The 27,299-nt window shown below is 40.8% G+C and overlaps 1 long non-coding RNA gene across 3 annotated transcripts; it reads right to left on the bottom strand.

The window, feature by feature from the left end:
* Positions 1-3,528: 3,528 nt before the first annotated feature.
* Positions 3,529-27,299, bottom strand: LOC130181572 (uncharacterized). 3 transcript variants are annotated; one of them, XR_008829598.1, is made up of 4 exons: positions 26,268-27,285; positions 15,048-15,219; positions 9,491-9,634; positions 3,529-4,966 (listed from the first exon to the last, which is right to left on the bottom strand). It is a non-coding gene; the product is annotated as an uncharacterized LOC130181572 (long non-coding RNA). The 3 variants fall into 3 exon arrangements; XR_008829597.1 differs by lacking the exon at positions 3,529-4,966 and having other exon boundaries at positions 8,174-9,634; positions 26,268-26,462; positions 27,096-27,299; XR_008829596.1 differs by lacking the exon at positions 3,529-4,966 and having other exon boundaries at positions 8,174-9,634; positions 26,268-27,275.

The following is a 27,299-nucleotide window of genomic DNA, read 5'->3' as shown; positions in this document are numbered from 1 at the left end:
AGTGACTTGGAGACATGTCAATGTTTTGATTATGACTAATTTCAGCCACTCGTCAGGGCACAGAGTGTGAAAGACAGGGTGACAGACAGAGTTAAACATTCTGGTATTCATTGACAAATGACAGGTCCAATCATTGATTTCCTCAGGCTCACTGTCATGCAGTCTAAGTAAGCTGTGACCGATAACCTGACCTGAATTTCATGTTTTCCTTTTTCTTTATTCTTTTTTTCTCATACACGTGTCCATAACATATTCATGTGAACACACACTAAATATTTACACAGTTTATACACTCTGTATCCCTCCTCTGTCGTTCTTCTCACGCACCTATCCTCTCTTTATTACTTTCCTCCGCCACAGTCCCCTCATTTCAATCTCACAAACAATCATCATGTCAGAAACGCACAAACACACACGAACACACCAACAAACATTTCATTGAACTTTCTAAGCATGCACATCTTATTCCTGAGTAAAGACACAGATGCGTCTTCATGTCAGATGAGAGGATGGGTCAGATGTTCCACTTTGATTTAACATTTCTGTTGCTTTAGACTCAGTGGTTGGAAATACTGCACAGTATGTCTACTTGAACTCTGTCTGACTCCAGCTTGTTTATAGATAATTGTAAATGAACAAACATATACGCCGCCTGTACAAACGTACGTGGCGTATGTGCACGGATATCTATACGTACGTAAGGCTGCGTTTCACTTACATTGTTGCGCTCATCCAAAAGTCCTTTGCTCAGACATTAGCTTTTACATTCGCTTTTACAGATGTTCTATGTGTCCTGGGAGCTAACCAATATCATCTAAAAAACATATACAAGTTTGATAAACCACCTGTGCACTACACCTAAATGAAAAGCTTTATATAAGAGTTACCTGTGCTACGTGTGTGATGCCTCCGTTTCTGTTGTAGTTCTGTGTAGCTTCCTGGTATAATCTTACAGTTCACAGTAGAAGATTAAAGTTCTTGATTTGACTTTATGAAGCTACTGAATGTATCAGCTGTGTCCAACATGGTTAATCCTGGAGCATCTCATGTACAGCGAAACATTTTAATATATTTTATGTTAAAGAAAACATATAATTCCTACATACTGTCAGCACTGAGACTATTAGGTAATAGATGATATAGATAATAAACTGTAAACCCTTATGCGTTATTTAATTTTCCTAAAAAACAAAAATTAATTGGACTAAAATCACAAAAATCTAAATAAAAAATTTCTAGCATTTAATATTGAATTTGTATATTATGAATAGAATATTGATGTGATTGAAGAGATTAGGTAATTTGTCATGTCACTGTGTGTGGGCCGTGCACGTCTGGTCCTTTTGAGTACATTTTTCAGTGAGAGAACAGAGTTAAACTTGTGATTGAAAAACTTCTCTTACTTAAACTGGTTAAAAAATATTGTTGAATAATGATATTAAAAAATAAGTATATTAAAATAATAAATTGCCGTCTGGCTCAATTTACACCCTAAATTATCAGGCTTGTTTCAGGTTCAACAGACACACAGACTTGATATTATTTACACTGAAGTACTTCAGAAAATGAATGTTCATGGTTTTAATCAAAAAAAATTTTTAATAAAAGTCAAGGCTGTCAAATTTTATTAACCTTCCCACCCAATATACTTTCAACTGACACATGCTGTAGCTTTATATCAGACTGATCCTGCATATTACTGAAAAGCTGAATGTTTAGTCTGTCCATTAAGGTCCTAATGTAAGATACCTTTTAGATAAAATGTTGTTGTCCATATTTTTCCATAAAATTTAAAACAACCTCAAGTTAACTTTGTGATGAAGTAAGTGCTTCTACAGTACATACATAAATGAGTCCTAAAATACCCAAAATGTATTCCTTTCCGTAAAAACTGAAAATTGCATTGTTTCACCTTTATCTTTCAACCGTAACTTGTCAGCTAATACAAGTAACTGAAGGTAATGGAGTCAACATTATAAGGAAAACCACATTGCAGTTTTAGTAGTTTACTGGTGTGGTGGAGAAAATCTGTCTGAAGCAACGTCAGTGTTTCTGAGCTGCAAACTTTCCTCATTAGAAAAACATTAGCACAAGTTAGAACAGCAGCATCCTATTGGTGAAGCAGCAAAGGTTCTGCCTGTCTCAACTAGTGTGAGAACGCAGGAAGCTTAGCCAGGAACAGAGAAACAAGTACTGTGTGTGTGTGCGTGTGTGTGTATGTGTGTGCGCACTGGAGGGACCTGGAGGGCCATAGCAGACCAGGTCAGGCTGGGTTTACATGCCTGACACACTGTCACAGATACCCCCGCTGCGTCCGTCACTCAGCACATACACACATAGATCCAGACAGTAACATACAAACACACACACTCTAATATACACACGTGTACACTTGAACACCTCCACTGTCCGATCAGTATCTGTCAGTAAAATTAATCAGAAACATGTTTTGGTCGCCCGATCATTTTTGTTCTTGATCTAATCAAAATAATCCTAATCATACGGCTTCAGTTAGTTTGTTGATTTTTATGAGAAGCATCTACATGGACACTTTATAATCCCCCAAAATTAATAACCATAGCGATGGGACTTGTATACAAACAAACAAAGTTGATTTCTGCTGTATTATCATATAAATTACCTAGATTCTTTGTTCTTGTGAATTGATTCTTTCCGTTAGCCAAAATGTTAATTCAATAGACAAATTGATTGCATATGAATCTGTGTTTCATTACTAGTTTTGGATAGGGAGGTGAAGTAAAGAAGAAAACAGAAAGTTGAGTTTTATTCACAGTGGAACAAAACTCGGAGAAACCACAGATACGATCACCTGAAGCTGGGAGAGCTAGCTACAGTATTTAGAAGTAGCGTTTCTGTCTCTCTGTCATTTTCTCTCTCTAACTTCATCGCACACACATACACACATGCAGGGATGATATTTCAGTCCGTGGTAAGGACGGTGCAGAGATTTTGAGCGTGCTGTCTGTGTGGTTTCCTGCCAGAGATTCATCCTTCAACAATCACAATGGCCCGGATACAAGATACCTACCCAAACACACATAGACACACTCACATTCAGCCCTTAGTCACATACAACTTGTATGTGAGAGCCGATACACTAAAGACATTGAGCCCCTAATTTAAAAGATGGGCAGTTAAACAGCCTTAGATGTAAGATGTCTTTCCTAGAAAACACTGTTTCCCTGTTGAAAAGCTTGAAATGATACGCATGGAGACCTTGAGACTAAAAACACTGAGTACTGTGACTCTTAATCACCGCACCATATCCACAGCTGAGCCAGTTTGCCTGAACCATTTTAGGTCCTTTTAGGACTGAGGTGACTAGAGGGGATTAAAAAGTGAAAAATGATCTATAATAGCGCTCGTTTATTGGTATGAAAGCAGCAGACTGTGCTACATGCATGCCACACTAACCCTGAGCCTTTGCCTAATGAGCCCCTATGGTCTCCAGATCAATAAAGTGTTAAGTGGCCCTTTGAAAATAACATTGTAGTGTTAAGTTGGTCTGTCAAGCAAACAGTCCGCAAGCTGGGCAGCAGCACTTCAACTCGAGAGCTGCCATCTTGTTAACATAGATTTACTCATCAGTGGCTTCAGATGGACTCTCACAAGCTTCTACACACAGACACAGCGATATATCTGTACACATGCAAATTCACTTGTTCATCCGCAATTACTAACTTTGACTGGGGTTCGGTCGTGCAAATAAACTATTTTGACGCAAAGTATAGATCGCTGCAGTGAATCGTGGTGCTGGGGAATTAGACCTTAGGAGGAGGTGACTCGTTGTGATGGTTTGATTTTAAATGCTCCAAAAGTTCCAAAAACTATGATGCTAATGATACTAATGGACTAAAACAATACTTGAACGCTTTAAGATTGAAGACGTGTGGAGACAAATGGTTAGATTGCTATGACAGAATGTTAAAACGCAAAAGATAAATTAAAAACAATAATAGACTGAAATATGTCGAATAGAAATCACCTTGTTTTATTGACTGAATCGGACCTCTCTCCCTCCTCCTCCTCCTCCTCTCCCACCTTTACCACAACCAACTCCATCTTTCCAAAGAGTCACATTTAGCCTCACTCTGTCTCCCACCCACAGCCTAGCAACACACACACACACACCCCACACAAACACACACACACCCTACACACACACACAAACACACACACACACACACACACACACACACACACACACACACACACACACACACACAGCCTAACTTTGAGGGCGAGCTAGCGAATTCCTGAGGGCTATCAGGTTTCGGGTTGCCTTGGCGACTGAGCACGGAGGCAGATCCATTAATCATTGAGAGCAGTTCACTCCAGAGTGGAGGTCAGACTGATTGCTGTGGATAGGGTATCATCCCAAACACACATGCGTGCACATACACACACACACTCACACACACACACACACACACACACACACACACACACACACAAACACACACACACACACACAAAACGTGGACCAAGGACCTTGATTTGGATGAAAAAGATTAGTCTGCTTCTCCTTTTCCAACTACAGTTCCTCTTCTAGAATACATACAGCATGTACACGCTCAAACAGACACATATAAATAGGACAAACACACTGGACTGAATAACTAGCGGTGTATAATAAGCAAAACACTGACTCCAGTTTACGCTAGCACTTCTATACTTTCTTGTTGCTTTCTCTTTCTTTGGCTCTCTCTCTCAGACACACACACACGCACACGCACACACACACACACACACACACACACACACACACACACACACACACACAAAAAACAATCTCTCCCTCCAGTGTTGTCTGGGCATCAGGGCGGCCGTGGCGGTGTCATGTGACGTGGCTGCGTGGAGCCGAGTGGATTAAGAGATTGGAGCTCCACATTTATTTTTCAGGGACTCGGCTGAAACACTAGACCTGCACAGGTGTCTAGGAAAACTGAGAGAGCAATGGAGAAAGACAGAGAGAGATGGAGAAGAAAAAAGACAAACAGGAGCAGAAAGACAGAAAGAGAGAGAAGTTGCATCAAAAAAGCTATTAATTTTCTCCTACATCTTTCAACATCTATCCTTCCTTCTTTTCTGTGCTCACATTTCTTCTTCTGTTGCCAACATAAAATGCTGTGTGTGTTATTGAGCATTATAAATGCTTTTTAATATCATAATTTGAAAAATATGATGCAACAGATTGGTGGAGGGATAACAAAGAGATGGATTGTGAGACTGTCAAAACAGCCAGAGCAATTTCTTTTATCCACTGTCTCTGCCACAGATTCAGTGTTCTGAAAGGCCAACTAGCACCAGTGGGAAATGGTTGACCACAGATGGTCAAAGACAGCCCAGTACTGATACAATATGTAGTCATTTGAGTTCATGTGCTCATACATGCACGCACGCACCAACACACGCACACATGCACGCACACACACACACACACACACACACACACACACCAAAAACATGTGCATGTGCATCTAGCTCAAACACAGTTTGTCCATCAAAATTTACAGCATCCTGGGAAATTTGACGTAGACGGTCACAAATCAGTGTGAAATAGAGTCACATGAGTATTTACACAAACACTCATACACATGCATGTGCACATGCACACACCAAATCTAAACACATTTGTGTCACACACAGAAACAGAGGCACAGCCATGATTCATGTGAGCATGCATGCGCATGCAAACACACACATACTCCCACAGGCACGTGCATGTGCACACATGAAATATAGGTACAGCCAATGCACCACTGAACCAGCTCCCAAAGGTGCCCACTAAATTTACTGGCTCCTACAGCCACTTCAAACGCTCTCCATAACTTAGAGGCCAGACGATTTTATTGTTTCAAGGAAGAAAGGACGGTGAAAAAAAAAAAGAAGCAAAGGAGAGTGAAGGAGTGAAAGATAGATGTACTGGGAAAAAATTAAATCCTCCTTTGTCTCAGACAATTAAAATTCCTCTGGTTGTGAGGCACGTGCACATACATCTATACATTGGAAGTGTATGTGTACCCCTGTGTATATGCACTGCTGAATGAACACAGACACAATGAAAATGTGTTCAGTCCATCTTTAATCTCTTGTGGATAAGAATTTAAACTTCCATTCAACTTAAAATCTCTTGGGGTTTTTTTCTTATAGATGAATGGACTCACATCTTTATTTAATCTATAACATACCCATGGTCACAACAGCAGAACAGAACTATTCATTTTAATCCAGTTTCTCTCTCTTTCTCTAGCTGTACCTGTCTCTCTCTCGCTCTCCCTCTCTGCTTGAGTGTGAACCACCCTGTGTGTTGCTATCAGTGTAGCTAGTTAAAGCTAATGATGTAGGCACCTCTCTCCTCCAGGTTATGAGGCAGCGAGCTGGTAGCAGAACTTGTTAATGTCCACTCCAATAGTAACAATTTCCATCTGGCACTAATGATAAGCAAAGGTGACGTCCGGCTGTGTGTTCCTGTCATATAGGCCCCATTTAGGGACAGCTTTAAGAACACACTCTAGTTAGGATGGCGATGGCTTTTACAAATTTGTCTCTCTAAATTGGATTCAATTCTGTCTTCATTGTTTTTAACTGAGTGTTTGGATTAATGATAGTGTAGCGAAACTCTTTGGAGGGATGAGAGGACTAGTGTGTGCAAAGAATGTGCATTTTTGATGTGTGTTCACGTGTCTGTGTGTCTGATAGAAACCCACAGCTTGCATGGTTCGCACTGCTTCTTTTTCACATGGTTCTTGTCCTATTACATTATCAGTAATCAAATACTTTTGCACCTCAGTCGTTCAGGTATATGGCTCCCAACACACACACACACACACACACACACACAGTAATAGGTTAGATGAGACTTTGTATTTAGCAAACTGAGCTTCCCGGCAGGTGGTCCACCAAATGTTATCTTATTGACCTTTGTCCTCCTACACACACACATTACATATGCATAGACACACAAACACACACACACACACACACACACACACAAAACAAGCCAATTCAGTAAGTGAGCAGAGGGAATCACTGTGTGATAAGGACGCCTCTGACAGTAGAACAAGGATTTACTGACTAATTCAACCTGAAGGAAAACAAAGACACTAGACGGACAGACGGACACACACAAACACACACACACACACACACGACTGAGATAATTATGAGTGTTTATATTATTGTACCAGAAAATATACCAAGGCTCATCCTCCATTCTCTCATACTACATGGCAGCTGCGTGAACAATTGTTGTCGTAAACCAAGCTAGATCCTGTATATCTGCGTGTTTGTGTGTGTTTGTGTCAGAGTGGCTGCTACCCCTGTGGAATAATAGAGTAGTACCATCTGCTCTTTGCGATGGCTAGGGCCAAACTCCCAGCATACAGCTGGTGGTCTCAGATTTAGCAACCCTGCAGATTGTCTATCCGTGTTTGCATATGTACGTGCGTGTGTGCATATCGCTGCGCGTGTGTGCCTCTTAGCTCCTTCATAAAGTGATGCGTGTACGCTGCGGCCCACCAAGTCAGAAAACACAGATGGGATGAGGGATCGTATTCTTGATTAAAAATGACGCAGGGAGTGCTGAATTCTTCTCTGTGTGTGTCTGTGTGGTGTGTGCATATGCCTATGTGCGAACACACACACACACACACACACACTACACACTCCCATATGTTGCTTTTGTACCTGCTGACACACTGAGTTAGGTAAAGGTTGGCTGTGCACTAGTTGATAATTTCCAGATATCCTAACAGAAATATGGAGCATTTGCGGGCGGTGTGTACTTATTTGACGTAATTAACCTTTAATTAAGCAGGCAGAGACAGAGGTGAGGCGGCAAAGAGCCACAGAGGAACAATATGCTGTCTGTTCACTTACTGGAGTGTTATGGCCCTCAAGTTGCTGCCTGATCGCTGATAGATGAATCCGGCTTGGACTGGTTCAGAGCATTTTAGAGCTGAAGAATAATTTATTTTTTTGGGCAACAAGAACACTGTCTAATTTGGCTTGGCACGAGTAGTTGTCAACATCAGCAATGATAGACATTGACCTCAAAAATCATTATGTGCATTGCAATTAAAAGGACAATCCCCTGTTTCTTTTACAGTAAACAAGCATGATTTTGTATAATAATAAACACACACAGATGTCTGTAGTAGGTCTTTAGTAACAGACATGATAAAACAATGGGAGTTCAGCATCCTTAAAGTCATTTTCTTTTCTCCTCCTAGTTTCGTGGCTAATGATGGAGGTGTTGGTTGGTTGACATTTTCACATTTTTCATTCCAGCTGATATTATCACAAACACAACAGAAACTTTTAGTCATTTTCCTGTGTCCATGTCATCGCATGTGCTTTCTTTTTCTGCACTTCTACAATCATGACACCCAACTGTCTAGTAGCGTGTTGTAAATCAAAGACTGCACTGTAAATATTAATTACAGCAGAAGCTAACAAGGAGCTTTTTTTTTTTTTTTTACTCGTTATTGAGAGCAATCATGAGAATGATTAATTCAAAAGTTGTTATTGAAGAGAGGGGATTTTCGCATGAAAAGACTAACCACTCAGTCAACATCTGGCTCGTGGTGAAAAAAGAAAAAAAAAAACTGACTAAATACTATTGGCTGATGCCATTGGGGAAAAGAAACAAAACAAGCTTGATAATTCTGTTTAAGATATAGTATTTATTAAGGACTGAATTTCATTGCAAATGACTGGCAGAAAAAAACTCAAGACAAAATCTCTGGCATCTGTAAAGATTCTGTTTATATCTCCACTGCTGCTTTGCTAGAATTTGTCAAACTGTTCTTAATACACTTTTTATTTCGTACTGCATATAAAACATATTTAAATTCTGTTCAATAGTTGAAAAAATATGTATTTCCAGGTCAAGCAGCCTCAAAAGAGGGTAAATAAAGTTTGTTAAAATCAGAAGCTTTTTGTGCCGCTTTACAAATTCAAAATGAACTTTGATACTCTCTGAACTGACATGATTTATGTCATGTTGTAAATGCTCTGTCCATGTGCTCTGGCAAATCAAATTAAGTGTGCCGTAGACACCTCACATGCCTTCTCTCCATTTATTTCTTTATTTCTTCAGAAATAAAGAAATAACTTCTTTCTGATCTGAGGCTTTGAGCACTGACACATGACTTTTTACAGCAGGTAGCATGGAGAGGAGATTTGCACTTTTCCTGTCAGATATATCTTTGCCCTGTGCTGCCCTGCAGATCGCTGCACACACTCCTTTGACTATTTATGGCAGCAGTTAACTCCCAGTGCTCTGGTAAAGAGCTTCAGCAGCAGGTGAAGTCAGAGATGTAGCGGAGAACCATATCCCAGACCTGATACAACATTACAACGCATAAACTTACAGGGATGAAAAATGGCAGAGGCCAGTCTCACCAGGGTTAAAGATTAAAATGTGTGTATATGTGTGTGTGTTTTAGGGCTAGTAGTGTGATACCAGATTGATTCCAGACTGGCGTTTTCTGTGGATTTCGGAAAGGGAATACGCCCTGCCCTCCTTTCGCATTAGTGCTGCTGTTGCATAGCCTCCATCCATTCAACTGATGGATGTCGCCCAAGAGACTCGCAAACACACTGCAACCTGCAACGTCAGGAGAGAAGGGAAGACAAAAGAGGAGAAGAGAAAAGAAAAGAAGACAAAGGAAGAACAGAAAAGAGATCTAAAGTCAGCAGAACACAATGTCATTAAGACTTACAGCCAGCCACTTCTCTGCTGCTCTACTCTACTTTACTCTGCTCTATTCTTTGTGTGACACACAGCTTATTGTCCATTTTCTCTTCCTCATTCCAGCAGAGGGTCCATCCCTCAGGCCACAGACCATTTCAAAACAGCCTTTATTGTAGCACGCTGTTTCTTTTGATTACAGGAAGGTCTCACTTTACCCTACCACTCCATAGCCGAGCATATCGTATTACCTACTGTCGTGTGAGCGTGTGTGAGTTCACGTACGTGTGTGTGTGTGTGCGTGCGCTTATATCTATGTGTAAATATCCATGTGTATGCGCATGCGAATTGTTTGTTTGACGGTTAAAGGATGTATTGCATCCTGTTCGATGTACCAGTTTTGTTTGAGACAAACATCCTCTTTTACTTTCTAAGAAATCTGTATATTTAAAAGGAGCAAATTTGTCTGTTTTACTACATGTTGATTTCAGTCTGAGCTGAGAAGTATAAGAACATACATGGGTTCAAACATGTATTATAGTTTATCATATATACAAGTTAATGTAAAAATGCTGTGAGAGAAACAGCGTGTATCTAAAGTAAGAGGCCACCAGTGGCCGTAGAAAAGGTTGAAATACCTTCCAAATGCATATCACAACCACATTTGGAAAGACTAACTCAAAAGCTGAGAATAGAGTTGCACAGTGTTTAATAAATTGAATCTGACTGGCCAATAAAACCCTCCCATGTGCGCCGGAGGGGTCATTCAGGGGTCAAGGGCCCAGCCCGTGATCCAGACAGACAGCGTCGATTCCGTGTTTTCGGCAAAACACAAACGGGTGAAATTCATACTTCAGCAATGTCAACTTCCCTCTGCAGCGCTGTCACTTACAGCACATGCCTCAGAGAGCGCAGAGAGAGCGAGAGAGAGAGAAAGACAGGATATATCCTGTATCATTTCCTGTTCTGCCAAGCGATGTCTTTCTGACCTTGTTCATGATATGCCTCCGTGCTTCTCAGTATCCTCTCCCTGGCGCTTTTCTGCGTGATTGTGTCGCTCTATCTGCCTGTCTTTCTCACTGATGCTCTTTTTATCTGTCTGCTTCTCTCTCCCTCTCTCTCTACCTGTTTCCCTCCATCTTTATCTCTGTCTTTCCATCCACCCATGGCCTGCAGCTGGCAGCAGACATGGGGGCGCATTGCGGGCTGAGGTGGGTGAGTTTGCTCCCCCTTCTCTCCAGGCGACACGCCAGAGGCCGCCTCTCCCTCTACATCCATTTTTGACCACACGGTCAAGAGGGAGTGTTTTCTGTTGCTTTTGGACTGCACTTTCAAAAAGCCTTTCCTTCTCCATGTCTGTCTGTGCTGCACGTCTGACGAAAACTCGGACCCCGTTTTTCCAACCAGAAGTGCTAGTTCTGGCATCATGAACAGTTTTCTGCCCCGCCCCCCCCCCCCCCCCCCCCCCCCCCCCCCCTTCACAGACAGACACACACACATACACACACACACACACAAACGCACACACCACAGCCCAGCCCCTTCACTGAAACACCAAATATTTCATTTTCGAAGCAGGGACGAGGAGGCGAGAGAGGAGGGGGGAAAAAAAGAGATACAGTATATTTATGAAAACAAACAGGACGGGTGCTTTGACGAGTGCAGTGTAGATTGTGGGTATATACCAACAGGAAAGGTGAGAGGCAGGTAAATGTAAACGTTCATTACATTAGCATCGACTGCTGGGCCTCTGATGTATGCTCCCTGGTTTCTTAAAAGCTCTCCTCTGACCAAAGTCTAGCTTCTTCTAATTCCACACAGAGCTCTGGGAATTTATTCAATTACCTAAAATGATCACATAAGAAAAAGGGCTTTAGAATCTGCTGAGGTGCACAGGATAAGCTTTCAGAGCTATCTACAGAATCTCTTTAATTCACCAAAAGTGTGTGTGTTTTACAATGTGAAAGTGCCTCAGAGCAGCTTTTTTTTTTGCTGAGTCCATTAAAATCTCCAACATCCTTCTTTATGTAAACAGGAAAATTATTTGAAATATCGAGTGAATGTGTGTGTGGATAGATGTAGTAGTAGTAGTAGTAGTAGAAGTATTTTGATGTGTGATATTTCTTCTTACTACAACAGTTATTGTCAGTTTTATTCTAGTTAATAGAAGAACATGCATTGCTTCTGTTTTGTTAGAATATAATACAATGATGGCAAAATGTTTAAGGATATTATTTTATCATTAATTAAAACTCTAATAATATAAATTTTATTTCAAGACGTATTTTAAAAATCTGCTGATAATTACATACTAAATAAAAGCCTAATAGCAGTGCAGAATAGTTCCACACCTCTGTATCACACACATATATGCACACCACACAAAAACAGAAAATGTCACTTTGCTAATTGAAATATTTTAAAATAATAAGTTTTGTCTGAAACAAACATGTTAATGTTACTATCACATAAGCCAAAGAAAAGCAGCAAAGTTCTCACATTTGAGAAATTATTGAGCGGCAAATGAATTAACCACTTCATTCTTTCATCGCAAGTTTGTTTATAGTGTTGTTAAGTGTGTTCACCATTTTGTAATTTCCCAATGCTTCCATATTGTTTCACTGAAAGAGATCAGGGTTGCCTAGCTGACACGTGCGCTGTCATTTTCAGTGTGTCAGATTTTTTTTCTCTGTGACTGGAAAGTCTCATCATGAGATTCTGCATGAAATAATTAAACTTAAATCCAAAACGTTTCAGGAAGCATCTGTGAGACAATGCAGAGAATAAAACACACATATTGTCTCTGTTCTCACAATTCCACTCTGGAGTTTTAAGCCTCAGTCTAAATTTAGGTTAAAGAGTATCTTTTCACCTTTACAAGACTTGTCCTGAACATGGAAACACCACCCAGACAGCTACACACACACACACACACACACACACACACACACACACACACACACACACATATGTTTAACTCCAGGCATACACACACACACACACACACACACACACACACAAACACAGAGCTGTGTTAATGAGAGTGTACTCTCCCTCTGTTTCGCTCTCTTTTCCGCCCCATCAGGGAATATAAAGTTTAACAGGCATTTTGCTATCACTGACCCTGAGGAGGAAATGCACTCACCGCCAAGAAAGACTACTAATTACCCAAAACGCTGTGGGTGTCTGTGCTGCTGTGTGTGAGCATGTGTGCAAAGCGTGCATGTGTTTGCTTGCACATGCAAAAAGTGCGTGTACAAGTAAAGAGAGCATGACACCTATTGATGAAAAGTTCCAATCAGGGTTTTGGGAGTGGGGAGGGGGGTGTATCAACTGTGTGTGTGTGCATGTGTGTGTGTTTGAGAAGAGGTTGAGGTGGTAGTGAGGTTTTAGATAGGTGGGTGGGGTTGAGGGGGGTGCAGGCTAATTTATGTCAGCACTATAGCGAGCTCCTAGATTTATTGATGGTAAGGCAATACGGAGAGATCTGCTTCTTCAAAAACGCTCTGCAGCCCCCCCACCCCCTGCTACACACACACACACACACACACACACACACATAACTTAATGCCCTCCACCCTCCACCTCCCACCTTCTATTATACAACATGTCTGTCTTTCACACTGAACCCGACTGTAACTGTAGAGGCCGTACTGCTGCTGTGCTGACGCAAAGGACATATGGTCCTGAAAGAAACCATTAGAGGTATTGGGAGGGTGGGTGGGGGGGTGTACTCTCTCTCCCTCACGCACACATACACACTTGCACTGTACATGGCCCAGTCCCCCCCTTTATCCATCCCCATAAAATGACAGAATTCTTGAAATTTGTAGAGGGATTAGAGCAAAAATTGTCCTTTGGAGGGAAAGTGAATTCACCAGCTGAGACGAGACAGTAATTTGTAAATGGTTCAAGAGGGAGCCTTAAGAGAAGGAAGGAAATGCACTGTAAATTTTTGTTAGCAGCGTGTGTCTCTCTGCATCAAAACCCCACCACCATATTTTGTATTTCATCCGTTCAAAGCCGACAGGGTTATTTATGTGCTGAGTCAAGTAGGATGTTTTATCTTAGAGCTCAAGATTCATATTAAGATCCTCTGTTACATAAGACATATTCTTTTTATTTAGTCATATTATATGTTTAAAAATTCTTTCACACTTGAAAGTTTCATCTGTAAACCACTGTTCGTGTATTAAATGTAACGTTGGGATTATCAACAGTAATCTGACAACTTTGTGCGCATCTCTTCATGACTTTTGACCCTTTCTCACTAATCTTGCCTTAAATGTGCAACCCATATACATTCCTATTCTCTATAATGCGTCTTTGTGTTTGTTTCAACACGTGTATCTGTAAACCTGTGTTTCTTCAGTAGATATGAGGCAGAAAAAACTTCAAAGTCTTGCTCCAGAATGCTCAGTATTTTTATATGCAGGCCTGGGTTCTCTCCCAGCCGCTGTCGTTTCAAAAGAGCTGAAGGCTTATAAAAGCCATGTTAGGGTTATTATGTACATCCTATCTGCTTCAGCCTCCACTGACCCTCAAACTCTATGTGTATGTGTGTGTGTGTGTGTGGTCATTAGGCAGAGCTACAGTGGAATCCATTTACTCTCAATAATTTCGCTGTTCGGTTTTTGTGAGCCTGAGAGGAGGAACGAACATCCTGAGTTTATTGGCCATTAGAGCGCTCTAGATGGGTGCGTGTATGTATGTGTGCGTGCGTGAGAGAGTGTGTGTGTCAGGAGAAGTAGTTTGTTTGGCTAAGTGAGGCAATTTTGGTCTTTAAGTATCTCATGTCACTTCCCCTCAAAAAAGGGGCAAGTGATACAAGCGCTCCATTCTTAGCAGCACACACGCGCACGCATACATGCACGCATGCACACATGCACACTCTCTAGTCATACTCCAATGTGACCAGTTTATTTGCCATCAAATGTTAATGTCAAGCATTTGATTTGTATTTAAATACCTACTTATAATTTAAATGTGAACAAAAGTGTATGTGAAGTTTCAATATGCGGTTTCAGTGCTCAAGAATATTTTACTTTATGTATAAACCTTTAATTATTTTCGTTCCCTTACAGTTGATTCACTCACTATTGTTTTGCGTGCATACTCATGTCCCTCAAAGCCCAAATTAAACAAATCAATCATGACTAATGACTGATGTAATTGAAATCAAAGTACTGAATCCCCCGAAAGAGACTCACTGACATGCTCAGAGAAAACAGAAGAATCTCAAACATGTACTTCAGTAAATCACTAGAGGAAACGAACATCGTTGCTCTTCAAAAGCAGCCCAAATCCTTTAAGTCAAGTAAGATGTTACCTGATTGGTTCTTCAGGGTGGTCCTCTGATTAACCTGACCAGCCAGAAACCCAACCACTTTGATCTGTGATTGGTGAGGTCACTCAATGAGGTCAGCCAGCGTCTGCAGCGAAACTGAGAAGGCCGGTGATGAAGTATTTGAAGAGCATCATTCCAAAATGAGACATGACACCTAGTTTCACAAAATAAAGGAAAAAAAAAAAAAGATGATTGCTAGCATGCATGAGAGTAGAACTCATATTGATTCATTCTGAATTCATCAGTCCACAACAGTCCGTGACTTAGTATGTTTGAATCACGAAAAACTGTATAATTTCATATAAGGTTGTGATAAATAGCTAAAATCAATATAATGGATAACACTTTTTTTTTCACTTAGATATTCGGTTTATCATGAAATGGCAAACGTATGAAAAGTCTCACATAGAGTGATCAAACTGATGTTCGGCGATGTGACCTGTCTTCCAATGTTCCAAACCTTAATACGTCAGTTTGTTACTGTTGAGTTATAATTCACTTGAAATCATTCATTTGGATCGTAGCATTTTTTTTTAAACAATAATTGATTACAGTCTATGGTCATGAAACCATTCCACCATCATTTGAGCAAAAATACCAAATGTTGTTTTTACCTTTAACTGTTATTTTCTAAACCAAAGATTCAATTTATTATCATCAATTACATAACCAACAATCATCAATTGCACCTCTAACAATAATATCTACTTATTTCCCAACAATGGCTTTATGGTGGATACCTGTCTATGAATTAGAGTCACCCATCCCCGCTTTTCGTAGCTTTATCTGTTCTCTTTTCTTTCTACTTCCCTTTTTGCCTTCCTTTGTCCCTCTCTTTCTTTGTCTCTGCTCTAACGTCTCTCTTCGTAACCCCCGCTGCTTCAGAGGAAGATGAACTCTGAACAGCTGTGGTTTCCCTGCCTGTCGTGAGTTATGGCGAGCTGCTGTCCTCTTGGCTTTTATTGATAATATTACAGTGGCTGATGTAAATAAGACTCTGGCTGCAACAACCCCGCCTGCCCCCTCCATCATCCTAATACAAAGCTGTGTGTGCACATTGGTGAATGAATTTAACTGTGTACCTGTGTGTGTGTGTGTGTGTGTGTGTGTGTGTGTGTGTGTGTGTGTGTGTGTGTGTGTGTGTGTGTGTGTGTGTGTGTGTGTGTGTGTGTGTGTGTGTGTGTGTGTGTGTGTGTGTGTGTGTGTGTGTGTGTGTGTGTGCGCGAGAGCAAGTGAGGGAAGTCAGGGAAAGATTCACTGAGGATCTGTGTGCATGTGTGTGTGTGTGTGTGTGTGTCATATTCACTTCCTGACCCCAGGACACTTCTTCCCAAGGTAGAAGCACAACATCAGGCTACATGCAGTTTTGCAGGAAACAAGCGAGCTGAGAACTGACATGATAAACGGCTCTGAGCTTTAAGTTGGAGAAAAGAAGATCCTGCCGTCGTGTGTCTACATATTTTTATCTGTCTATGCTGAGCTGTGACTTCCCGCAGTGCTGTAAATAATATGTCTTTTCACGGGCTGGTGTCCCCATGTGTTGCACACACAGAAACATGGTTGAATTATACTGCCACGTGCAATTTTATGGCTGTCATTTCTCTTTCTTCTTTTTTCTTCGCCTGTATTAGAAACGTCTCAGGCATTTGTTTTTATTTCTGCACAGACACAAAGAAAGAAGGTAGAAAGAAAGACTGATGATCAGAGCAGTAAAGACTTCTGTATGGGCTAAAACAACTGTGAGAGACTACACACACACACACACACACACACACACACACACACACACACACACAAACTTGATCCACCAGCTGCATTGCAAGCACTGATTAGCTTTTTTGGTGCCCTGACCTTAAGGTGTAAATTCTACATTAATGCCTCGTCCATTAACTTGACTGAACTCTGATGCTCTGACTGCTAAAGATACAACACACACACACACACACACACACATACATACACACACACACACACACACACACACACACACACACACACAGGGGCATACATACGCATACATATTCAGAAAAGCACAGAGAGTGCTGCAGCTGCTGTCCACCCACACACTCCACAACCATGTCATTCCTTTTCCACACACACACACACACACACACACACACACACACACACACACACACACACACACTCTGTACCACATTCACTGCATTCTGCCATAACACAGGCAGGCAGGAAGCAAATGTGTCATTTATTAGGGCCTGTTTCCAATCTGTGCTGATGATGAATATCTCCGATCTCCCCCATGCTGCTCCTGAATATTCTGAAACAAAGGCCTCTTATGAAATTATACTGTCATTAGAATGACTGCTCTGATTAGATACTGGGACTGGATTAGCCATCTGCTTGGCTCTCAGGCAGAGGAATGATATGATCAGAACTAATTACCATGTATTCCTACATCAGAACACATTGAAGGGTTTGGTTTCAAAATATGATATGCTGTATTCATTTTGAGGGGCTGAAAAATTGAGTTGCTAAAAAATCCTTGTGTGGTGGAATTCTTTAGTATATTACTGCTGAGTATGATAGGCCACTGTGATGTTGATAAAAATCTAATAATTTTAACCTTTTTAAACTTTTAAAATAGAAATTATAAGGTGAAAGTAAACGGCACATTTTTCAAATGGTAAATATCCCATTGAGCCTGTACCAAAACAGGAATGAGTCAGATAGTAAAATGTTACAAAACACAAAATTGTGAGCGCTGATGAAACAACTCTCTATTTTGAACCTCCCTATCCAAGTAAACATTTTTGACTTTGAGCTTCTCTTACAGTGAAAGCCTTTCCATTTGTTTCCACATGTCACAAAGCGTAAAAGAATGGTGATCGTTGTGGACAGTGTGCTGGTGTCAGGAGTTGCCACTGTGGAATGGACATATGTAGCAATTTATCACTTGTCTCTCAGCACATGTGTGGGTGGCCCCGCAGCGGGTATTATTGCAATTTGGGAGCAATTGACAGTAATCCCCTCTTTCTGCTTGTGTGAAAGCTCATCATCCCTCTGCACGCCGACAGGCACGTCTTCACTAGCGATGACCTCCAGAGCTGGTACAAAAAGCTTTGGCTCTGTCGTAGCTCATGCTGTATATCATTATCAGCTCGTCTCGAACTTTTTCTTGGTGGTCTGGAGAGCTCTCTCAGTAAACCACTACACTCTCAGGGAAACCTAGCAGAGATGAATCCTTGCAGACGCAGCGATGGCAATTCGATGCAGGGCTATAATACTGATGCATATGCTTTGGTCATAAGCCCAGCCATATTGACCCGGTGGAAAACACAGAAAAACAATCTGACCATTACACTCTCAAGTCAAGCTTTGCAGCAATCAACAGACAAATGGTCTCTAATCCATAGCATTGTTCTGGTGTATACAAAACTGTGTGGAACAGAGTAATGGTATGGTATTCATCTTGCATTCAGGTCATTTACTAAAAAGAGAACCATAGAAGAACTGACCACCGGTTTGATAAAGTGGCAATTGTAATATGGACATACTGTGCTGGAACAAGATTAGTATTAGTATAAGACAAGTATTTTTTGAGCAAGCTGAGTGGAGGAGGTCAGGGTGGGGTTCGACGTGTTAGCATTTTTCATATTTATCTAAAATCGCAATTTTTCCATAACCTTAAAGCAGTTTTTAGATTAGCCGTGACTGGATAGAAAATGTTCAGAATGAATGTTCAGCAAGCGATCGCTGAAAGATTTAAAGAAGCTGTTATACTATTATAGCCGTGGTTGTCCAAATATCATTTGCTGTAAATAGAAAGACTTACATTATAATTTATGCTCTGGCTTTAAGAGAAGCATTTAAAAGGGAATCGTTTGAATCATTGGCATAAACAGCAACACTATAAGGAGAAACTAAACCTAAGTAAAATGTAATGATGCATGAGGCAGCTCCTCAGCCTCAGCCCCATCTTTTCTCTCAAATAGCTGTGGTTGCCATATGCTCAGATTGACTATAATTGTTAGTTTCCTGGACAAAGTGTTCAGAGGTTTGCAGGCATTTAATATACCCTACAGGCAGAATTAAAAAGCAATCATGAAATCCAATTCTTCCATATAAAAACAAATGAGCGATACATCGTGCCACACTTCTATTTACAAAGCAAACACTTGCTTTCATCTTCACAATATCTCATATTTTTCTCAATAGTGAGCAGAATACAGCAGAAGGTTTGATGGATGGTTTGGTTTAATGAGAGAGAAGTCATTTAGACGATGGATGTAGACACATTAATGGGATTTCGTGGAGGCTTCAGAGTGGTAACGGGGTTTGCAGTGCCTTAATAACTAATACACTGAACACGCAAAGAACTGTGAACAGATGAAAGAAGGAGCTGTGCTGTAAAGACAAGACAGCAGCACCAACAGGCACTGATCAGATGATCTGATCTGGTCTCTTTGTGGTGTCCTGTGCGGTGATGACGGCATAAATCTGTCCCAAATCAAACTTATGTTCTTTAGAAACAAGGATCAGCTGCCTGAAAGAATCTGTCTTTTTATTGGCATGTTTTTTTTTTTTTATATATTAGCCACATTAGCAGCATGGCTATAGAGATGGCAATGTTGATCTGTCATGATTTTTTGGGGATCCTTTTGACTTGTTATCTAGTGACATACCTTGTGACTTATTTCAACATTTACTAAATGGTTTGGCGCCAAATTTTATACAGGCTTTCATGGTTCCCTGATGATGTATCATAATGACTATGGCAACAAGCACTCGACTTGAAGCCCCCCTCAGGATAATTTGTAAAAACTTTGGTGATTTCCTGATTTTTTTTTTTTTTGTATTTTGTGTTTAGTGCTAATTAATAAATGTTAAGCTAACACGCTAAACAAATCATGACTTTGCCTAAGTACAGCCTCATAGAGCCTCTTGCATGGCTGCAGACTCTCAGTCTTTTTTCTTGATAGCATCCAATGACCTCTCACATTGCATTTAATCCATATGAAACAATCCAATTGAAACCCATGCTGATGGTATCTTGTAAGTGGGCTGTAGGGTAGGGTGTCCATTGAATCTTCAGGGATGACATATAGGCCATTAATGCTGGTGCAAAGCGGATTATATTGTCGGAATTCAAGCTCTCGGTTTCAATTGCAATCATTTATACGATGTTAAAAAATAGTTTCATGTCATACTAACATCATGTTGAGAAAGTATATGTATAGAAATAAATTTTAACATGTATGTTAAAAGTTACAGCAGCTTGTGCTGAGTTGTTTTCAACCCTCACACACTGAGGCTAATTCAAAAAGCGAAAGAAAGCACCTATCACATTATCAAAACTTCATTGTCAATCATCTTCATGTCATAAAAAACACCATGTAGTATGATGTATAATAGAAGTTTCTCTCCGGTACAGTATCAGTACAACCACTGACTCTATCATGGAACTATTTACTGCCCATATGGCCAGTGACACGGGGTCAAGCCTGTGTTTCAAGTGAAACCACGAAGGGTTGTAAAAAGCCTGCATACAGGAATGGATACAAATTCAAGCATTAGCACATTGCTAATTACAGCGGGTCGCTTTTAATAAATTCTTTCCTGACATATGAGTTCCAGCTCTGTAAAAGAGGAAGAATGTTGCATGAGGGAAAAACATTAAGCAACGCTGCAGACTTTTGCTTTAAGTAAAAAGCTTGGGTTGCATGTAAAGGAATACTATACAGTAAGATGTATAAGATTCACACACATACTAAAGTCCCCTGGTTTGACTTAAAGAGAATACCCATTTTAAGCATTTACACATTTTCTGGCTATCCGAGCCATGTATTCTGAGAGTTAATAACTTAACAAGCAGACAACATGTAAAAGCTGCACGTCAAGAGCTTTCTGTGGGTTATTTGACATGTTGTTGTTTTGTGTCTCCTTGCTTCTTTCACTGTTTTTGTAAAAGCTGTCTCCAAAATATGCTCTGCTCCGAGCTCTGGCCTTATTCGTGCTGAAATAACATTGTGGTATCATAGTCGAGTCCTCTTTTTATTTGTTTTAGGGGTGGGGCAAGCTTTTCCCTCATGTTTCTGGCCAAAAGAGTGATCTATTTGCTATTTCAAAAGTTACATGATCAGAAGCAATTGGTTATCATGACCCAATTATATGTCCCAGGCTTCTGTCCACTTGGATGCAGAGCAGGCTAAGGTTTATCTGATCCTACATATTGGTCCCATGGCGGCTTCTTAGTTGCTTTCTGTAACAAAATACTCCAAAGGAGCAGGTTAAATTCAAGCTAGTTTTACAATTTATTGTCAACATACAGCATTACAAACTGAATCAACTGCACACGAAAATCCATTCAAACTGCATTAGTTTGAAGCTAGTTAGTAAATGTGTCAATCAAATTAAACATAAAGTAGAGAGTAAGAAGTGGTTTAGGCAAAAATCCCCTTTTTAAAAAAAGAAATTCACAGTAAAAGCACACAGCTTAATATAAGCCTAAAAAGAAAATGCAAGCGTGGAGAGGCTGCACACTTTGGCCTGTGCACCATTTGCCAAATTGTAGACGATAATAATACATAATTCCACACAGGAGTGTGTTTGCAGTCATTTAAAACAAGCCCACAGCGTTGACATAAATCAGTGTATGTGTGAAGCTCGTATACCTGCATGTCTGCACACTGCAGGTTTGACGAGAGACAGGTCTGAGGGGATTTCACCATAAAGGTTAGGAACCGTGAAATATCTGAGAAGTGCTGGAACCACTCTCCTCTCCAAATTATAGCCGAATGCATGCTATACAGTCTTAGTGGTTGAGGGGAAACGCCTTGGCAGTGCATAAAGGGCTCAGTGTGCGGCTGAAATGACCGTGTGACTCCTGAAAATAAACAGGAATCAAATGGAGTGATTGATCGAATAAATTAACCTCAGCAGCAAGCGGCACGCTCTCTCTCACTCTCTCTGTCTCTCTCTAACACACACACACACACACACACACACAATCACTCACACTCATCAGGTCCAATGACCAGCCTTGTAGAAAAACAGACACTTGCTGCTGTTTGCTCCGGTGTTCAAACCAGCTGCAATTTGGGTGTAAGTTTGTTCCAGAGCAGTGTGGTGGTAGTGGGTGGGCAGTGGAGTGCTGGTCTGTTAAAGCTAGTGGGTGATACACTGCATGAGGGCACACACTATGTGTAATTACAGGACTTGTAATTTACCCTCTTCACTTCACAAAATGTTCAGATTCCAATTATGTGTAAGATAAATGCCACAAAACTGATTTTAGCTGGATGAAAACAGCAAAGCTGCCAGTTTCAGTTTGATAAACCAGTTGATATTTCTGTCCACTAGTGACTTCGATTTACTTATTGACCACATATTTCATCAAGTGATGATTTTGTGAATAATACTTTATCAAAGCATTAATTAAACATTAGATAGCAATGCACAAACTGTTAAGTCCTAATTTAATTACATAGTAGTAAAGTAGTAGAGTTTATTATTATATAGTCAGTGTTGACTTGGAAAGTTTTCCACGCTGAAAAAGAATAAAATTATTTTTAACTCTGGGTGTTTTTCTTTCTATTTAAGCTAACTGTGAAATTTATAGATTTTGGAAAAATCTGATATTGAGTCTTTATGCATTAAATCAGCACCCAGCAACCCACAGACCATAGTTTATTCACACTGTCTAAGTATGACATTTACTAGACCATATTCAATTCGGCTGATGCTGCTGTATGTGAAAAGGTGTTTCACACACTCACACATAAAAAAAGAAAGATAGAAGTCGTAATTTTCTCTACCTGCTTTTGTTAATGCTGGTTTTTGCCCTGTGAAGATCATCAGCTGAACGTGATGCTCATTCACCTTTTAACTGCCTGTTAAATTGCTGCGTTCTGTGCAGGCCTATGTATTCTACACTGGGGCTGAAACGTAAACCGTCCAGTCTGATGAACCTGCCGACCGGTCAGAGCCTTCTGGAAATCAAGACAAGACCTACACACACACACACATACACACACACACACCCTCTGCCCCGCCCCTTCATCCCCACCCCTCCCTGCTGCTTGCCTGTGCGGTTTACTGAAATCTCCTTGCTCTATAGGATAGCCCTGGCCTCTGGGGTAACAAGATAGATGTAAACAACCAATTATTGGATAGACCCTCATTCATATCCCCTTAACCGGTATAGACACAGAGGTTCTGGCTTTAATAATTTCTCTCTCTCTGCCCAACATTTGTATGTCTGTCTGAAAGAATGTTACTCATCAACCCCTTGTTGCGCTTGTCTCAGGTCAGTGCATGTAGCAGTCTTACGGGATAAAAGCCACGTCCCCTGCTACACAGCTCCACACCAACACATAGACTTTGCAACACACACCAAAACACACATCTTGCAATAATCAGCTCAATTAGTGGAGGTCGTGGTGGAGAGTGGCCGAGGTGAGCGGTGGGAGGTTGTGAAAATAGGGGGTTGGCTATTAGTGGAAACGTGATCTCCATTCATCAGCGGGCGTAATAATTACCGTTTCAGAGCCGGAGCCCTCTGATCAAACTGATCAGTGGAAACAAGTGGTTTACAAACACTGTCAAGGGCCAGACACTGGACCTTGATTTGCCCTGTCACTGCTGGTGCACACACTCTGACCATGAGCAGCCCAATGCAACGAAGATGCTTCATACAGTGTTTGTATTTACATTTTAATTGCTTGCTCAACCTTTTTTTACTTTTTATTTACTCTCTTCTAATACATCCTCTCTGCTGTCACTTCCCTGATCATTAAATTTTCAAATCAGATGCATTCAAATCTACTCTTTGATAATTATGTAGATAAAACTAATATATCCAGGGGCACCAAAGAGTGAGTGAGCAGGTGTTGATCTAGAACATGTCAACATGATGAGTGGGAAAGGCCCTTCAGGGAGGGTTTATCTCAACTTTTTTTCATATAAAAATGCCAAAAAAGACCTTTACTGAACATGATTTTATCCCACAGTATTCCATCTGCTTTGATTTAATGTTTGGCAGCAATTACAAAGAGGACTGGACACCTGTTATAGTCATATACCTGTTTTCCAAACATTAATGCTCATATAGTGCATCATCTCATCAGAATGTCATCTAATGAAATCCCTAATGGCCCCCATCCTAAATTCCTTCTAGGGCCCCGGACCCTATTTTAGTTACATCTGCACCCATCATCACCCAAAAATAATCCATGTGACTAAAGACAGAGTGAGGCAGGGATGATCTAGACTCATAGGCCTTCGTGTAACTGTTGATAACAGGGGCACACAGCATGAGGTCTACAGGGAGGCAAAGAGCTCAGCAGCCAGCAGTTAAAGAGGTGAAGAACAAAAATCAAAGCAAAAAAGCAAAAAGAATAAAATTTAGCAACGTGTCAGTTTCAAATAACAGCCTCAGAGTGAGTATTTTAAACGTGACAAGCCTTTCAAATAAATTAACCGGCTTTACAGCGTCTATCTGAACGGCCTTTGATGTGAAACGTAAATATGAGACGATACATAACCTCCGTTGAAAATACTGTGACCACTGTGAGTAATGGCAGCACCTCTCTCACCAGTGGAGGAGCCTCCTGTGTGTTTTGGGCTCAATTACGAGGCCTTTAGGTGTTTTTGTTAGATGGACAGAGATGATAAGTTTTTATCTGAAATAGGTTTAAAATGTCACGTCTGTCAAACTGTGTTTACAGTCGCTCATATTTTCACTCATCGCTCTCGCTTCTCTGCGCTGCAGCTTTCTCCAGATTTTCACGCGCTGGCTCAGTCAAAGTCAACACATGAAAACACGTTCAGAAAGTGATTTAACTGTTAGGTTATATCATGATATGTGGCGCAGTATTTTAGTTTCAATAGCCTAGATTATTATTATTATTATTATTATTATTGCGTCTCCTTTTCTGATTTATTTTCAGTGGAAATAAAACATACACACATACATTATATGAGCTGGATATGTGTATATGTATATATGTAAGGTTAAATTGCTTCCTTGTTTTTCTCACTATCCATTTCAGCCGAGCCCCGGTCCCCTGACGATTACCATCAGTCAGCCTAATGCCCTAATACTCTCTGAGAACTGCGCTTCAGGCGAAACCCAAGTCAATTTATTAAAGAGAGGGAGAACACAACACGGAAACAGGGATCAGGCTCCTCTTACAGGACTCCTCATCTCCTGTGATAAACTAACTTCATAATTACGCCAATAATTCATTTTAAACCGCCGCGACTTAGATGAAATAGCTCTTCGCTATCAGGCCTATATGCAGTTGCTCTGGAGCAAAAGTGAAGCTGTGATCTGAGCGAAACGGATTCTGACATCAGTGACCGAAATCTCTTTTATACACACCTGAGATTTGAGGTCGCTCCTTACTGGGACTTGACATGAGCTGCTGGTGTTTATTTGCAACTTCTTTTTTGAAAATATAAAATTAAGGTCTGAGATATACCTATCATACCTAACAAATAACAATAATAATATTCATAATAATAGCCCTGTAATAAAAATAATAATGAAAGCTTAATTTTTTCTCTCTTTCTCTTTTTCTCTCTGAAGTGGAACATGATGGAGTTTTTTCTTTTAGTCCACAGCCTAACTTCGGCGGAGACCGTGTGTGTGTGTGTGTGTGTGTGTGTGTGTGTGTGTGTGTGTGTGTGTGTGTGTGGTTTGAGGCAGCAGTGTCGAGTGATGTGATACTGAGTGTGGGTGTAACTGACAGTCGTGTCTCTAATGAAGAGGTCCCATGGTGAGGCGATAGAAATCTACCAACTGGTCAATCTTTGGCCCAACAGTCAATAACACACATGCCGCGTCCGCGTGACACACGTCTCCGTGCACCTGACGGAACAGCCACAACACCACAACAAGTCAAACGACTGTGACACACATTTTCTGCCACTTCTCTGTCTGCAGTCTGGAGAGCAGAGCGGTCTGTCACCAGGTGAAAACTCATCATTGCAACAAGTATCGCATCACTCTCTCCTCAGTGATTCACCAAGTCTCCTCTCGCTCACTCTTTCCTACACCTCTCCCCTTTGTTTCTCCCAGTCATTATCATCATGTTGAAATGATTCCGCAGGGATTGTCCTCAACTTTTATCTTCTAATCCTGCTTGTGATCCTGATGATCTCTGACTTCATCTTCCTCCTCAGCTGCACTAAACCGTGTCAGCCAGATGACTTACATACAAACGGAATTTTTTCTCTCACCGGTGTGCTGCTGGTTGATGCCGTTTTTCTTCTCTCCTGTTGCCCGGCAGACTCTCCTCCTCTGCTCTCTGTCCAGCAAACTGCACAGCACACACGAACTCTTCATTTCACCACTGGACACCTTCAGATTGTTCGCCATTCTGTGCGCTCCTGCAGTCACTGCCTCACCCCTCATTTAGATATTCATCATCTTTGCTGTCACATGAATTGAATTAAATTTAAATTATAATCAACTTTAGAGCAACGTCACGCAGAAAGATAATATTTAGACCAGATTAGATCTTAAAAATCCTTTAATTAGTTATAAACTTAATCTAAACCAGTTACCAGACGCACTCACAGCTCCTCTGTGAATATTATAGCGCACATGTCTGTTGGCTGTACAGTGCAGTGCAGGTAAAGTTATCAGTATTTTAAGTGTTTTTCAAATCTATAGCTGTCTGGACTTTTTCGAAGGTCAACCGTTTTTTTATTATCATTATTATTATCATTATTATTATTATTATTATTACAATTACAGTAGTTGGTGTGAAACGAGTATTTCCAATTACCTGAAAACCCACCTTACAAGTATTCCTGTTTACAAATAACTATTACAATTTTTACAACTTCAAATGAACGCAAATAAAATGTATCTATATAGACTGCAGGTCGAAAACATTAACGCTGCCCTAATTTATTTTTGTTTATATTTATTGTATTGTTTGCGTCACGGCAGCCTCCAGAAGCAGGTCAGGTATTTTTGCGAGCTTTTCATAAAACGCTACGTCACTCGCTGTCGGCAGTTGACGGCTACTTCTCTCGTATGAAATGATGAACGCAACTAACTTTAAAGTTTCCGGGCGTTGTGGAAATCTTGATTGATATGTGAGAGCTGCCAGGGGCCATGAAGACGTACTGCAGCAGGCTCTGTGCGCTCTGGCGCCATCCTTCCCCCAGCTGCTGGATCAGCGCTGCTCTCCGTCTCCACACTCCCCCAGCTCTGCGCTCTTTGGCTGCCCGAGGTGTCTGTCAACGTGACGGGAAAGAAAA

Source organism: Seriola aureovittata, chromosome 14 (assembly GCF_021018895.1).
Source record: "Seriola aureovittata isolate HTS-2021-v1 ecotype China chromosome 14, ASM2101889v1, whole genome shotgun sequence".
Classification (NCBI taxonomy): domain Eukaryota; kingdom Metazoa; phylum Chordata; class Actinopteri; order Carangiformes; family Carangidae; genus Seriola; species Seriola aureovittata.
This window is presented reverse-complemented; position numbering and strand designations above follow the sequence as displayed.